Below are 12302 nucleotides of genomic sequence, written 5' to 3' on the forward strand. Positions count from 1 at the left end.
ACCTATGGTCATCAAACTTGATATGGAAGTTGGGCCTGACCAGTAGATGACCCCTATTGTTTTGAGGTATCATCAGGCCAAAAGTCAAGGTCACAGTGACCTTGAATGGAAAAAGGTTGTCGTAGTGATAACTCGACAATGCCTGCACCCATGGCCCTCAAACTTGACTTGGAGGTTGGGCCTGACCAGTAGATGACCCCTTTTGTTTTTGAGGGTCATCGGGCCAAAGATCAAGGTAAAAGTGACATTGAATGGTAAAAGGTTGTCCGTGTGATAACTCGACAATGCCTGCACCCATGGCCCTTAAACTTGACTTGGAGGTTGGGCCTGACCAGTAGATGACCCCTTTTGTTTTTGAGGGTCATCGGGCCAAAGATCAAGGTAAAAGTGACATTGAATGGTAAAAGGTGGTCCGGGTGATAACTCGACAATGCCTGCACCCATGGCCCTTAAACTTGACTTGGAGGTTGGGCCTGACCAGTAGATGACCCCATTTGTTTTTGTGGGTCTTCAAGGTAAAGGTCAAGGTCACAGTCACCTTGAATGGTTAATGGTTGTGCGAGTGATTACTCGCCACTGCCTGCACCCATGGCCCTCAAACTTGACTTGGAGTTGTGTCTGACCAGAGATGAACCCTTGTGATTTTAGGGGTCATTGGGTCAAAGGTCAAGGTCACAGTGACCTTGAATGAAAAAAAGCTTGTCTGTGTAATAACTTGTCAATGCCTGCACCCACGGCCCTCAAACTTGACATTTAGATTTTTGGTGACCAGCTGATGACTCCTATGAATTTTGAGGTCAAAGGTCATGGTCATAACACACTCTATCCTCACACTTTGAATGGTCATTATCTTAAAACTGCCTCAACGGCATCCAAGACAAATCAGCTGTTATTTCGGTCCATGCACATTTCATTCAATTGTCCATATAATCCTGACAACATGGGGCTCAGGGGGGCATAATGTTTGACAAACATCGCTTGTTCTTATAGAGACAATCTGCAGTGACCTTGTCGCGGGTCTATACCTCAAAGGTCACGGACACACGAGACTTTTTAAGGTTATAGTACACATTGTTCGTGTCCGTGCTGTAACTTAATTATGCATTAATGGATTACCATATCACTTGGTACAAATGTTGTCCTCATTGTCATACCTCAAAGGTCAAGGTCACATCTGACATTTGTAGTATACACATGTTGAGCCCGGGCTTTTTACATTTAGCAGTGTAGGCATGCCAATTCTAACTGGATTTATTGACCTTATACATTTTATGTACTTTTCGCAACAATAACTGAATTTAAGGAACCCGGGCCAATTGCAATTTGTGCCAGTAATCCATCAAGTTTTGGGTCCATATTATGACCATGCTAAATAGAGGATAAGATACAAGACGAATGTTGATGCTAGGCATCAAAGACGCGGCTGAATGGGTTTTATTGAATATAATACGTGAAAAATATCGATACCCAATTGGCTCAATAAAGTCATGTGACAAAATATACAATTGTTAACATTCCGAATAAACACGAACATAGCCGAACTATGACGGTTTAATCAACTTTCTAGATTGTAGTTACTCGGTCGTCTCCGGCATGCATACATTATTTAGACTGGTACCTTGCATTATCACCGATAAAATTATTTAAATCATCCGAGATATCATTTCGGCCTGATCCTTTTCGGCCTACTTTTATTCATTAATGTTTGTTTATTAAGTTTGTGAATTACGCTTTGAACTTTCATTTTATATCAGTTAAATTTAAATTTTGTGTTACTTTTGTTATTGCAACTTATATTTGTTAGTAAAATCTTGTGAATTAAATTTTGTACTTTCATTTTATATAACTTAAATTTTAAATAGTCAATTAATGTCGTGTTAACGCACTTATATTTGTTATCAAATGCATAATTTAAACTATTATTTACAATATGCCCGTAAATTCTCACATGCTTATTTCCTACCACAGCGTGTATATAAATCGTTGTCACAGAAAGTAAATTTCTAAAGTGAGAAGTTAGTTTTGTAAACACTGAAGAAAAAATAGATATTTGTATATGTTATTGTCTAAGATGTGTTAAAATGGATGCGGAGTTGGATGTAAGTTATCTTTTTTTATGTATTTCATTATTTTATTCTGTCGAAAGGAGGGCGTAAAGTTTGTTTTACCATAAATTTGCATTTAGGTATAACATGTGAATAAATCTTGTTGTTTACTATATTTGAATTTATATTGTTTAGTATTTTGTACAGTAACATGCTATGCCAATAAATATGTTCACTAAACGAATAAATATGTTTACGAATGAATATGTTAAAAAACGAAATATCATGTTTAAAATGTCGATTCATTATATCGATTTTATGTCCAAGAGTTTATGTAATATATAACTTTAATTATGAATCTAACTGAAGAGAATGTGGCGCAGTGGAAAGATCTTAGTGCAGCAGACTCCAGTTCAATTCCTTTTTTGAGCTACAGTTGTTTTGGCTTTAATCACATTCCCACTAAATTGTGTTGGTATATGTTTTATCATTGATACATTTTGAAAAAAAATGGTTCAACTAATACAACATTACCCGGTTCATATGACAGATATAATGAGTTTCGTTCTATAATAATATATTTTCAGGAGTTAGAGAGTGTGTACTCAAATCATTTTGGAAGACTGCCAGTTTCTACACCATTTGCATCACAAGAGTTAGGCGAATCTTGTGAAGTTGATAATGAAATCGACAACGATGATATTGACACAATTGGCAGGATATTGGAAGGACGTGTGTGTGAGGAATTATATTTTGCAGCAAGAAATCGTAGACGAAGATACAGACAGCGATGAGAACGGAGAGGCTGAATTAGGTGAACGCGTGGCTGAAAATTGTGAGCTTACAGATATAAAGAAATTGTGTAAAGATGGATGTGGGTGTCAAAGGAAATGTTCACAACAGCTTAATGTAGGGAATGTGTATGAACACATACTTAACTTGAGAGAAATGGACACAAATGAAAAAGACATGTATATCATGGCCATCTTACAAGACGACCGCGCCAAGGCAAACAACTCAGAAATGAAAAAAGAGACAACATTATACATTTAAATTTAATGAGTCCATTTTTTGCCGGAGAACATTTCACCTCTGCTATGACATAGGAAGAAGTGCCTTACAAGTTCTGATGGCGCACATGGCAACAAATGGGATCGTTCCAAGGACCCATGGAAACACTGGAAGACGGCCCAAACACGCCCTTACGTTTGACGATGTGCAGCGCGTGGTCAAGTTCTCCTGAACTATGCAGAACGTGAGGGGTCACCGATGCCTGCAGCTCCAAGAGGGCGAGACAATATTCCGCCAACTTATCTCCCTGCAAGCGAAACGAAACTGAAGACATTCAAGGTATATGAGAAACAGGCTGTAGATTCAGTTGTTCCCATTCGATGTGTGAAGCTTACCGCCTTCAAGACAATTTGGTCGACATGTGTATCCCACATCAATATCGCATCTCCGCGTGGCGACGTCTGTGCTACATGCGAAAAAAATCAGGAAACGCGTGATGGATGCTGTCGAGGAAGACGAAAAGATAGAAGCTGCGGATGCATACAGCGCTCATATAACGAAGGCACAACAGGTAAAATACAAATCATTTTTGTATGCCTAAGTAGTTTTTTGTGGTGATAATATGAATAACTGCCGCAATTTCCTGTTCTCAAGAAGCAATCGGAAAGTACCCGTAAAGTGGATCGAACCCACGACCGTTGAGGTGAGATGTGCACAACTATCCACTAGACCACCCACTGTTATAGTTTTATTCATGTACATTAATCATAATGTGCAATGCATACTTACTTAAATCACATATAATTGCATCTGCTATTCTCACCTTTTATTATACGATAATGTCAACATCTGGAAAAATGGAGTTATATTCAAGGTAAATGAAAGAGCCGATTATTACATTTTTCAGGAACGGGAGTTGTACAATGACTGTATACATCACAGTACGGAGACGCGTCACGCCGCTGAATGTGAGCGGTACCACCATTCCACGTTTGACTTTGCTCAAAGTGTAAACCAGCCGCACTTCTACAGACAAATGGGGCCCTTATTCTTCTTGTCCTTTCGGAAGACAAAAATATTTGGATTTCGAATAGATGGCGACCCACACCAGCTGAATTTCCTCATCGACGAGAACGAGACCATCGGGAAAGACGGTTCCAAATCACACGGACCAGATGCCGTCATTTCAATGATAGACTGGGCCCTTCAAAACTACGACGGCCAATCAACGTCTTGCTCCATCCACGCCGATAATTGTCCAGGTAAATTTAAAACACAAAACAAATCTTTCACAAAACATAAAATATATTACTAGCATACCAATTTATTTTAGTTCAATTGTGAAGAAAGCTGATAGCTTATAGAGTAACTCTCGAGTCAATTTCCTTGCTTGAACTCACCAGTACTGTGTGTCAATATGAGTGGTCACAGGAATGTTTCCCTACTGGAGATCGAACTTTGCACCTCTTTGTCGGAAAGCAGACACTCTAACTCTGCGCCATCCCTCCTCTTTTTTCTATTGGTAATTGTCCGTATCATTTACAATGTCGCACCTTCGCAGTTTTGTTTGTGTGTGCGTTTACGTGTGTTTCTGGTTTAATTTGCGCGTAATTAAGTTGGTGATACATTATGTACAGGAAATTAATTGCACACATTCATATATATTTTCGCATTACAGGTCAGAATAAGAATAAGTTTCTCGTGGGCTACTTCATGTGGAGAGTCATGACTGGACAGCACAGTATTATTGAGTATCTGATACAAATACCAGGTTCGTATTTCTTAGTCATTATAGTAAATATATATGCATATTTTATACATAAACATATAACTGTTTCGTTGAATAGGCATGTATAGATTTATATTCACATTTGCTTATATATTCAGATTTGCTTATATTAAGATTTTATTCTCCTGGTGCTATTACATCGTCTTTTTGTTTCTGCAACTTTAAAATCGTGCAAAATACACATGCTCTTAATTAATAAATCTTTTTATCAAACTCTTGCAGGACATGCAAAATGCCTCGTGGATAGTGGGTTTGGATATGTGAAGCGACTGTACAGGAGAACGGACTGTGAAAGCCTGGATCAGCTGAAGGACGTTGTGAACAAATCCTTATATTCTAACACAGCGGTTCGCTATCCAGCGTGGTCTTGGAGAAACTGGAAAGGCTTCCTTGGCGATCATTTAAAAGCAATCAATGGAATAAGGTAACGTCACGTTCAATTACATCTCATAATAGTCCCATACCTTCTCTATTATGACTATGGTTTTACGATTGACTAAAACCCATGTATAAATAATTACCGCAAATGCAACAGTATGTAATAAGTAGCCAAACTCCGTTTATTATCCCCCGCCGAATTGAAGATTTCGGGAGGGGGATATTGTTTTGGCGTTGTCCGTCCGTCCGTCCGTCCGGTACCATATCTTGGTAGGCATTGATCAGAAAATGTTCAAACTTAGTCAGAATGTTCCCCTTGATCTTATCTCGACCTCTTTTAAAAGTGGGTTACATGGGAACAAAACTAGGTCAGTTGATCAAATCTTAGAAAAATCATTGAAACACAATAGAGGCATTATGGTCAAATATTCATGAAAATTTATCAGAATGTTTTTCTTGATTCATGGTCAAATATTCATAAAACTTAATCAGAATGTTTTCCTTGATGAACTATTGGACTTATTTAAAACTGGGTCACTTATGATCAAAAATTAGGTCACAAGGTCAAATCTTAGATTTTTTTTCCGGAATTGAAATGATTGGTCGGATTATGTTCAAAGTTGGTCATGATGTACCCCTTGAAGAAATATGAACCGCTTGTAAAAGTGGGGCATATGGGGTCAAAAAATAGGTCACTAGGTCAAATTTTAGAAAATTCTTTGAAACACAGAGACAATATGTATGGTCTTATATTCATGAAACTTTATCAGAATGTTGTCCTTGATGAACTCTTGAACATGTTTTAAGCTGGGTCAAATGTGATAAGAAATTAGGTCACTAGGTCAAATCTTTCAAAAATCTTGTCTGAAGATATTTTATGGTGGTGATTGGTCTGATTTAGTTCAAACATGGTCAGAATGTTCTCTTTGGTTAAATTTCGACTGCGTTTTAAAAGTGGGTCATATGGGTCAAAATCTAGGTCATTAGATCATATCTTACAAAGCATATCTTACAGAAATATTGGGAACACTCTAGAGGCAATACATCTGCTCTAATTTGCATAAAACTTAATCAGAATGCCTCGATGAAATCTTGGAATAGTTTGAAACTAGTAGGTCATGTGGGGTCAAAAATGAGGTCACTGAATCAAATCTTAAAAACCATGTGGACACTCTAGAGGCTATATTTTTGCATATATCTGGACCAATCTTCAGGAAACTTGATCAGAATGTTTGCCTTGATGAAATCTTAGATTAGTTTGGAACTTGGTAACATGGAGTCATAAACTATGTTTCTTGATCAATTCTAAATGTTACATTATATACATTTTTTTTTATTTCAAATAGTTGCAATCAAACTCAAACGCATATATATATATATATAATATATATATTTAAACGTATATTATTTCATCAACAATTGATTTCCATTTCTTGACTTAGCCCAATCAGGTGGGGGATATCAATTCAAATAATTTGCTTGTTTATTAATGAAAATCGCTTGTTAATCAAGTGTCATGCATGATTAAATTTCAGGAAGTACCAGTACTTTCGATTTTCTTCCACTGAGCCTGGTGTCGTTGTAGTAAGAACGTCGCGAGATGCAGAGGAGGACACGCTGAACGTTCTTAAGGATCATGCCTTCCGGTTCGAGACCCAAGCCCGACCGGATGTTGTTCAAGCTGCAGGATTTAGCCATCCCCGTCACGATTCCTTATATAAATGCGTCCGACCATACGTTCGGCCTCCGTACCAGGACATTTTATGCCCCGTACCAAACACTTTATAGCTGTGTATGCCTTGTCGCCGGTGATTGTTCTATTGTTAATGTAAATTCACGACATCTTTTGTAGATACAAGACTTACATTGCTCTTTGTTGAGCAACATATCAGTATTGCACGTTAGACATAGTAATGTATGCACCATATTAATGATAAATTAGTTTGCAAGTAAAACAAATATATAACAGCCAAGGCACAGTACAAGGAATGTTTGCGTATATAGTTAAGACAATACCTCTAATAAAGTGTTATTAAAATGAAATTAAGTTGTTGATTTGTTTTTAAAATGCCGTTTTTGCATTATGTTGCTATGTTTAATGTTATTCTTAAATGTTCTAATGTTGCTTAGCAACGAAATTAAAATTGAAATTAAAACAGTTAAAACGTCTATGTCAGCAATATTGGTATGAATATTTACTCATAAAGACAGGTGTTCGCTTCATTATCACAAAGTTTTTACGTTAGTTGTTGGTATTTCACACGTCATAACATCGACGTTTACCCCTGTGTCACTTAAAGTGGAAAATCTCAAAAAGTTTACAAGATATCAAACATAAAATAACAAATTTATTATTATTATAAACACACCTATTTAAAAATGGTAAAAACTTTAAATCGATATCTTGGTCATTAGACAGGCTTTGTCGCTACGCGGCCCATATATATGTATCACTTTATCGAAAATACTTAAATCTTGCTATTTCATCGATGCTATTAATCAAGGACTCATTTTCCTTCTTTTTAGCCAAAATAACCTTGACATTGATCTTACCTACACTACACACAATATGAATAACTTTAAAAAATATCCTTTTATAATATGTTCAAATATCCAAGAATATTTAGGTTACCGATCAAACAACTTGTATTTCCTATATTCCCATTCTTAACCAGTGGTTGCGTACAACTTTGGGTCAGATTCAGCGTACCAGTCAGGTTGCGAGAAAAACAAAATATACTAAAAAACAATGGCTGGGGATATATAGCCGTCCTTTGGACTGCCTTGTTTGTTTTAGGATTGTGTGGAATTGTAACCTTATTGTGCGATTACCTTCAACAACTGTATAAAAATGAAGTCAATAAATGAACTTTATTTGAGATTTGAGTTAAAAATCCAAGATGAAATACCACCTTGCCCTTAACCTTTAACCGAAACTCCTTAGTAAACGATGGGCAATAATTAACCAGGTTTTCACAAGGTGAAACCTGGTTATCAGAATGACGAACGTCGTTTTTCGGGCGGGCGGGCGGTCGACCGGGCGATGTCAAACTCACCTATGAAACTGGATAACTTTAGTTACGGTGGACATATCTTGACCAAAAAGGGTCTATAGAAAACTTTATTGGTTTGGTGTCCCTAAGGTCAAAGTCACTGTTTGTAAAAATAGAAAAACGGTTGAAACTGAATAACTTTAGGTAGGATTGACACATCTTGACCAAACTTGATCTAAGAGTTTATGGATACCGTTCATTGGACAGCGTTTGGGGTCACTAGGGTCAAGGTCAAGATTACTGTTGCTCAAAATAGAAAAATGGTTGAAACTGAATAACTGAAGTTAGGGTTGACATATCTTGACCCAACTTGGTTTAAAGGAAGAGTTTATGGAAACCTTTCATGGGATTGCCTTTGGAGTCCCTAGGAGGTAAGGTCTAGGTCACTGTTACTAAAAATAGATAACGGTTGAAACTGAATAACTTAAATAAGTGTTGACATATCTTTACCCTTCTTGGTATAAAGTAAGAGTTTATGGATATCTTTCATGGGATTGCGTTAGGGGTCCCTAGGTCAATATCACTGTTACTAAAATAAAAAAAAGACACAGGCTGAAGTTCGACTGTCAATCATTGAGAACCTGGTTTCGTCGCATTGCGGCGTTTCTTGTATGTATTTTGGATGAAATAGTTATGTTACCTAGTGTGATTAATTCGACATATTTATTTTTCGAATATTCCGTGTAGTCTATAAAATTTTATTTTGAATGCTATTTCATTTTAGAACTTGTTTATTGTTTAGATTCAACATGAAATGAACGCATCATCTTTGTTGTGTTCGGATCGCGAATCATCGTATTTAATTATAAATTAAAACTTGTTTATCTAGTTGTTGTTTGTGTCAGCAGGCCACGAAAAACTTTTAAAACATATGTTTAAAAATGTTCATATATGATTTGCTGAATGTGTTGTTGTCAATAGAGTAAATTAAACGTTATAAACTGTTTTGAAGTGAGTATATTTTTCCCGTGAAATTGTGACGTCAAATGATAAACTGTTTCCGGTAACGGTCGGGTCGTTTTATTAACACGATTGTTAAAAAAATATTAATGTAAGGTTCTCTCAAATGAAATTAAGTATTTTTAACAATTTTGGAAAGAACTAGTGAAATACTGGTGTAAAAAATACGAAATGAATTGCATGACTGGTGCCATTATTGGGGATATGAAAACAGTTGGGCTGGTTCATGTACGCTAGGAGTCCTTCATTCACCACGCACGTTAACCAACCTGTTAATAATGCACAGTTCGGTCCATATATAAATAAGGGGAGTTACTCCTCCAGTCTTGTTGTCGATGTAAGGGAGACAATTTGATGTTGAAAGAATCTCCTCTTGTGAAGAGTACTTGGAGCATGTGTTATGAATGAATAAATAAGTGACTTTATATATGAGTGTTTTAGTGAATTTAACGTCTGGTTTTATTCCCCAATAATGACATAAACCACTCAATTCCTTCCTTAAATGCAATTGTAAACTGTATTTCAAATACAGTATGTTTTCGCCATTTAAACGCTTAATAGGCAGTGCGAGTACGGCCATGCGCGGTCCTTTTGTTTCGAAGACCAACAATGAAAGATAACTGTCTTAGTGTTCAGCGCTTACCGCCTATCAAATGCCCCTATACTAGACAGTGGTCCTTCGCGAGTTAATAAATTACCCACTTAATAAAACCAGTAAATGTTTAAGTAGAAATTTGGAGGTTTCTATCGTTACTAAATGAGCACTTGGCAAATGAAATTTGCTGAATGGGGATTGTGGTTGCCAGGGCTCCTTTCGATTTTTAAATGTGAATTTGTGCTGCGATCCCTTTGGCGGAGGCATACGCCTGAACAAATACACTAATGGCCAAATGCCGTGTCCGGTATGGGTTTCAGTTGTGCCTTGCAAATCCTCTATGCCAATTTTCAACACATTACTGTACCGGCAGTACTGGCTCAAATTCCAACGTTCTTTTTTCATGAATGCATATTAATGTCTTCATTCCATCGATATCAAATTTATGAGTGTGCGATATAAAACAAACAGATATTGTAGTTTTTGTAGACCGGACAAGACTTTTGGCCATTAGTATACTAATATGCTTTTATAAATTCAATCATCTGACTTCTTATATCTCGTTTTCTGTTTTATATCCTCAAGGTTCGTGTTATATTATTATGTAGCTTATTCATGTGGATCTCACATGCACCGACTAAAGCAGAATTATATTTGGAAATAGCTAGAGGTTCCTACAGACAAGGATTTAAACTTCATAAAAACATTTCTAACAAACAAGGCAGGGAACATCAGCCCATGTCAAGTACTTAAGCATAGACTTAGCAATGTAACACATCGCAATAAACAAAGATTAAGCGTATCATAGTGTGAGGATTAGAAGGCAATGATGGTGGGGCCTCCTGTTGGATGAAGGCAGTGATGGTGGCGCCTCCTGTTGGATGAAGGCAGTGATGGTGGCGCCTCCTGTTGGATGAAGGCAGTGATGGTGGCGCCTCATGTTGGATGAAGGCAGTGATGGTGGCGCCTCCTGTTGGATGAAGGCAGTGATGGTGGCGCCTCCTGTTGGATGAAGGCAGTGATGGTGGCGCCCCCTATGGATGAAGGCAGTGATGGTGGCGCCTCCTGTTGGATGAAGGCAGTGATGGTGGCGCCTCCTGTTGGATGAAGGCAGTGATGGTGGCGCCTCCTGTTGGATGAAGGCAGTGATGGTGGCGCCTCCTGTTGGATGAAGGCAGTGATGGTGGCGCCTCCTGTTGGATGAAGGCAGTGATGGTGGCGCCCCCTATGGATGAAGGCAGTGATGGTGGCGCCTCCTGTTGGATGAAGGCAGTGATGGTGGCGCCTCCTGTTGGATGAAGGCAGTAATGGTGCCTCCGTCGCAGAAAAATTATATCTTATTCGCCTCGACACGCACATACATAGCATAACGGGTAGTACGTAGACCATGAGGCAGCAAAGGAGTTCCATACATATTCTACGGATATCTGACGTTACGTCTTAGCGTAAAAAACGAAATGCTAGACGTGTTTGCATATTAATACTGAAGCTTGTGATTATTTTATTTTAGGTACTTCTTTTAAACCATTTACGTGTATTTACTTCGTTATTAAACTGGTAGGGAAAGGAGAAATAGAAATACATCATTTAAGTTAAAACTCACAAACAATTTGATGAGTAACATAATGGGCCATGGAAACAAAATACTCTTAATATTATTTATTCAAAAACTTCATACCGTTATTTGCAATGAATTTTACGAATCTTAAAGATACACAAATTCAATTCAATTCAACATTTTATTGCATTAAACAAATAAGAACAAGAAACGCCGCAATGCGTCGAAACCACGTTTTTAATGATTGACAGAAGAACTTCAGCCTGTGTCTGTTTTTCTATATTTAGTAACAGTGACCTTGACAATAGGGACCCCAAATGCAATCGATTGAAAGGTATCCATAAACTCTTCCTTTATACCAAGTTGGGTCAGGATATGGCACCCTAACTCAAACGCAATCCCAAAAAAGGTACCCATAAACTCTTTATATAGAATAAGTTTGGTCACGATATGTCAACCCTTACTAAAGTTATTCAATTTCATAGGTGAGTTTGACGCCGTCCGGCCGCCCGATCGCTCGAACAACGACGTTCGTCATTCTAATAACCAGGTTTCACGGTTAATTACCATAATTAATACACTAGTTTATCACAGTAAATCTTTTTTTTATCAAACAGTTTAATATTTTTGCGTGTTCAGCCATCACATACACAAATAAAGGTCTATCAGTCAAAATGTTTCACTGTGGTTCCGCACTTTCTTCCAGCTCGCTATTACTGAAAAACAAAATCATAATTATAAGAGTGCAGCTAAATTCCCATCTGTTTTTTTGCTTTTCGCCTATCATAAACTTAGTTCAGAAGTTTTTTTATGGCAGTGTTGTGAGACATAGCTATGGTTTAAATGTTTGAAAATTAAGAATGCATATATGAATAATAATAGTAGCTGGTAAACATCATTAAAAAGAATCACC

The 12302-nt window shown here is 37.4% G+C and overlaps 1 pseudogene; it reads left to right on the plus strand.

Moving 5' to 3' along the window:
- Positions 1-2081: 2081 nt before the first annotated feature.
- Positions 2082-7011, plus strand: LOC128215982 (uncharacterized; annotated as a pseudogene).
- Positions 7012-12302: the final 5291 nt, after the last annotated feature.

This window comes from Mya arenaria, chromosome 14 (assembly GCF_026914265.1).
Source record: "Mya arenaria isolate MELC-2E11 chromosome 14, ASM2691426v1".
Taxonomy (NCBI): domain Eukaryota; kingdom Metazoa; phylum Mollusca; class Bivalvia; order Myida; family Myidae; genus Mya; species Mya arenaria.